This window comes from Pithys albifrons, chromosome 9 (assembly GCF_047495875.1).
Source record: "Pithys albifrons albifrons isolate INPA30051 chromosome 9, PitAlb_v1, whole genome shotgun sequence".
In the NCBI taxonomy this organism is placed as follows: Eukaryota; Metazoa; Chordata; class Aves; order Passeriformes; family Thamnophilidae; genus Pithys; species Pithys albifrons.
Genome location: NC_092466.1, coordinates 18,525,146 through 18,530,314, shown reverse-complemented (window position 1 = coordinate 18,530,314; position 5,169 = coordinate 18,525,146). Strand labels below are relative to the sequence as shown.

The 5,169-nt window shown below is 40.8% G+C and overlaps 1 long non-coding RNA gene across 1 annotated transcript; it reads right to left on the bottom strand.

Annotated features, from left to right (window-relative positions):
* Positions 1-263: 263 nt before the first annotated feature.
* LOC139675584 (uncharacterized) lies at positions 264-4,749 on the bottom strand. Its single transcript, XR_011698504.1, has 3 exons — positions 4,701-4,749; positions 1,059-1,134; positions 264-317 (listed from the first exon to the last, which is right to left on the bottom strand). It is a non-coding gene; the product is annotated as an uncharacterized lncRNA (long non-coding RNA).
* Positions 4,750-5,169: the final 420 nt, after the last annotated feature.

Sequence of the window (5,169 nt, the reverse complement as noted above, 5' to 3'; positions counted from 1 at the left end):
TACCAGGAAAATTGTAATTGTGACCTGTCAAAAATTAATTCTTTCCTGGAATTAATCTTTAAAATTTAATTTCAACATGACTCTTATGCTCTTTGTGACTGCAGGTCTTTCTGAATCATTGTAGTGGCTTTCTGAATCATTATAATTAATCAACTCCACTACTGGAACACTGCAGAAAGTCAAAGAAGGTACCAACTCATTCTTTTCAGACACAGCTCTGGGTGTGCCCTACCTTGGCTGCTGCCCCCACAGGGGAACCAGCGCTCCATCCTTCCCCACACATCATCACTCTGCAGGCAATAGCACAGCAATGGTAGCTGTAGACAATAACAGTAAATGAGACAAAAGAACAAGTGAAATAAATAGAAATAGCTTCAGATTCAAAATTAAAGTTTCTCTTCAATATCAATAACAAATGCTCAACCTCTTAGGAAAGAACCCAAGCATTCAAAATGAGGCATTCATTAAGAACAGGTCTTAGGTTGTGTGTAGATATGAACTCCATCGAGAACACTACTCAGCACTAGAGGAAATCCTTTTTAAAATATAGTATTGCTAAAATAAAAAACTAAATTAGATAATTGGATATTAACAATCCTAAATTCATTAAACCAAGCAAGGCAAATAAGTACTTCATCCCTAATTCAAAGGCATAATTTTATTTATAAATATATAATGGGTTATGAGAACATGTGCAATAATTTAATTGAAAAAATAATAAAGAATACCAAGAAACAGGCATCATGTGCAATAAATTTTACATGTCCCTGTGTCCTGTGTAAATTTTACATGTCCCTGTGTATGCCATTCATTGCTGCTGGGATTTCTTTCACATCAGGGGTTGTCAACATCATGGTGTGTATATCACACAACTAAGATCCTACAGATGTGATTATTTTGTGGTCCATAACTTCCCTGAAGAAGATCAGTTGTCAGATGACAGTGGCAAACCAGTTTATAACAAAGTTTGGATTCTAAGTAATTTTTGGAGCTCGAACCTAGGCAGGGATCTATTTTGCCATTTGGAACTACATCCTTAGAGCTGCTACGTGACTCACCAGCTCTGTGAGATCCAAGCTGGGCACTGGCTCCTTTGGCACCTTTCCCTACACAAGCAGTCAGACTTGCTGCATTCTGATGAAGTGAGAAGAAAAAGAAATACAGAAAATGTTTAACAGGAAGCCCATTTGAATATAAATAAAGTAAACAGCATGTGCCACAGCAACAGATAAATGTTTGGAAGAACACACTGCTAGAGGGCTGCCAGCAGTCACATAGCTAAAACACTTCCAGGATCTGGGACATCAGTCACAATGTTTACCATAAGCCAAAACACAGGCAGATTCAGCAAACCAGTCAAGCACTGAACGTGACCAACATCTAAAAAGTCATTGCGAGGCCTCACAGGAGTGTTGCAGTTTGAGATATGTTAGTGTCTGACAGAAGTTCATCTCATCACTCTCTCTGCACACTCACTAACCCACGAAAGCTCTACATTTTTAGTGGCATCTGAACATCCAAGTTGAAATACACAGAGCTCTACTTGTATTTGCACTGTAATTGCAGACATATAGATATGACATATTTTGTCCTTTACATGCAATCACTTTAGTGGCCACAGTGGTACAGATGTTCAGAATATAAGTGACAGAAGTCAAAATTCAATTTCATCTTCTAAAAATCTATTTTTCTTTTTCCATCTGCACATCTGTTACTTTTAATTATCCCAGATAACAAGAAGCTAGGGGCACCTTCAGAATGAAAGCAACAAAGGCAATGGTGCATCACAGATGCAAACACCTCCACTGGTACCACAGTATCAACCTAAGACCTTCCTGCCTCCCCCTGGGATTAGCAGCACTGGTGACTGATAGGCAGACAGACAGCAGGTTTCTCTCTGAATATTCAAAATTGCATTATTGTAGAGTACATATAGGATAGACTGTAGGAAGACAGTCCAAATAATTAGGAAGAACTGTAAATATATGATAGGAACCCAAGTAGTAATGACAGCTGATTGCATAGAAGATGCAAGCAGGAACCTAACATGAAGCAGGAAAGGACCTGGAAGGAAACCAAGCTAAGAAGAAGACAGATATAGGAGAGTGGAGTCCCAACAGGTTCCCAAAAGAGGTCTATATTTTCATAGGAACACAAACTGCTATCCCTTAGACATTGGAAATGCTGACTAAATTGAAATGGGAATTTGTGAAGGTGCCACACTACAACCACACCCCACTTCAGAACCCCAGATTCACTGATGGACACCACCCAACTTTGCCTTGAAATTAGAACTAGACAACAGCAATTTTACCTCCAGGAAAGTCTCCTGTATATCTACATTACCACCTTCCCCCAAGGAGAGTATAAGCATTGCCTTGACCATCATGGTGTTTCACTCCTTACAGCTAAGTGACAGATTTTGGGATCTCAAGGCCTTGTTCATCAGTGCACTGGGCATGTACCCAGAGCAGTAATGTAGCTGCAGACACCATTAGGTTTATTCTGCAGTAAGGTGTACTTTTGAGCATGCTAATCATGGCAGCACTATGTTCACCAGTATCATTAGACTTTGGTATATCCTAAGGAGGCTCCATGTTGAGTGCCAAGAGGGTGGAGTAGTCACCCTGGCAAGAGAAATTAGAGACAAGCAGGTTATCTGGAGAGCAAAGCAGGTCCAGGATGAGTACCTGGCACCTTTGAGATATGGCAGAAAATTGCAGATATTGCTGAAGGCTCCATGTGCTGGTGGTACCTGATTCATGGTACTATGAAGACTGCATCTGAAGAAAATCATAGGTAAGTAATTAATTTACTCATGATAAAAGTAACTGTAAAGTAAAGGAAGAAAAAAGGGATGCTACCAAAAACACAAAACAAAACAGGTCTTATGGCTGCCTGTATATTCACTTGACAATTTTTCTGACTTGACATGACCAATTTCAATATAAAGTGTTTCCCATGCCATTGCTGTAGGTAACACAGCTAAACAAAGATAATTTTGGATATGTAGCTACAGTCAAAGAAAGTGCTTCCTTGCTTAGAATTGATACTAAATTAAGCCTAAGTCTATTGGAAGAGTCCCTTGAAAATCAGTAGATTGAATCTTCCTCACACTTAGATGGTTGATGTAACTCATTCATTTCTACCAGTGTAAGTAAGAGTGGAATTGCAACAGGATGACCTCTCCTTACCACAGGACTCAGACTAGATCTTCCAGACAGCTCCTCTGGAAGGCTTCCTGTCACATTGTGCAATGGCTGCAGAAACTTTCAGTTCCATCCATGTGTGGAAAGAATAAAAATAGAGAACTGAAGAAGACTCTGGTTTTGAGATGTGTAGGAAAAAGCCCAAACCAAGGGCTATGACGTGTTGCATTATGGTAAATCACAGTAAAAGGACTTACTATTCTCTAATATACAAAAAGAAAGGAAAAGGAACTACAATACTAACAAGTTCAATAATTTATGAGATGTGAATTTGAAATGATTTCAGGGACCCAAATTTAAATACATTTGGGCTTTGCTTTTAGTAACTGGATAAATGTGAAAAAATGTCAATATCAAAGTTTTGGCATTTTCAAGTAAAAAAAATGAAAAAACATAAAGGTTTTACTGTCTTTCAGAAATCTAGACTGTTACAACAACTGCATCCATATCACTTCAAGTGCAAGATAAAACTTTGGGGTCAGAAACAGTGTGACAGCAACTCCACATAGGCCACATCAGCAAAAGTTTGTTTTTTTCCTTCGCTATTAAATGAAGGTGTCAAGATTAATAGCCAAACTGCAAGAATAGCCACATATCTTTCTTCCTATCCATCACCTACCTATACTAAAACCTCAGTCTCTCTTTTCTTGGGGGTACTTAAATTCCCGTCATGGCTTCTAGCAGTCTCTGTGCTGAGGATAGAAACATAGCAGAATATCTAAACTTTTCTGGTCAGTGCTATGAAGGAGTCATCTATTCACCTACACCTTAAAGCCCACAAAGTACCTGTGTCTTTTGCTTAAGGTGCAGTTGTCTAGGCCTCAGTTTCCTTGCCATGCCTCACTTGGGGTAGTGGGATCAATGGCCCTGTACATCATTATGTAGGACAGCAATGCCCTGCTGGCTTCCTTAGCCCCTTAGCCCAGCCACATATGCAGCTTTCCTTTGTCACACAACTGCACATGGAACAGCACAGCCTATTTCTGCAAGAACAGTGGATCTGCTGCTGTTGCACAAAACCAGATTTGTTGCACAGACAGAGATTGGGTGTACAATGCTCAGATTGTCAGTGTGATGCTCCTTGAAAGCAGTGGACCTACTGTTCAGCCATGGTGCACCCACTCAGCAAAGTGTGTGCACACCTGGGGAGGACACCAACAAGAAACAGGTTGCCACTGCCAGAATATTTCCTGCAAGCTACTGCCAGCCACATTCTTCCTCAGGGGTAACCTGAGAGCACAGTGGGACTGAGCCAAAGAATTGTTCTGGCAACAGAAATAGCTTGAACCTGGCCACCTCGAGCTCCTTAGCCTCTTCTGTCTGATATATGCCCTTCTTTTTCTAGCTTGGAAACCACCATGTGCAGTTCAGGATGGCAGGCAAACAGACAGTTCCCAGCTTTGTTCCCACAACCTGCTAACATAAACCTAGGGCAAATAGGATGAAGAATGTTGGATACTTTGCCTGGTCTTGAGGGCATCTGCTTCTCACCTGGCAGTGGTGCATCCTTGCCAAGGATCCCTTCTGCACAGAAACTTTCCACCGATCATGCAAGACTGCCCCTGGATGAAAAGAAATTTTATCAGTCTTTCCATGAGGTTCTTAATTTTTTCTCCTCTGTCACAGGTATGTTCTAGGACAGTGACAGAAAAGCTGTGGGTTTTTCTATCAAACCAACAGCTTTTCTGTCCTAGTTAGCAGAAGGGATCAGAAGTCCCGCCTTTCAGGGCACGTTGCTTCCAACACTTGTTTCCTCTCATAGCATTCACCCTTACCAAGGGAAACAGCCCATGTTTCAAGCACCTTTATGGAGCATTTTTAGATATTTGCTGTTCCACTGTGACAGCCTAGTGTGACTCTCTGCTTTCTTCCCCCAGGGAAAGGCAGTGACTCTCTGTGCCTGGCAAATTTACCATAGCATACACCACAATACATGTCCCAAAAAAACACTTTACAAAGA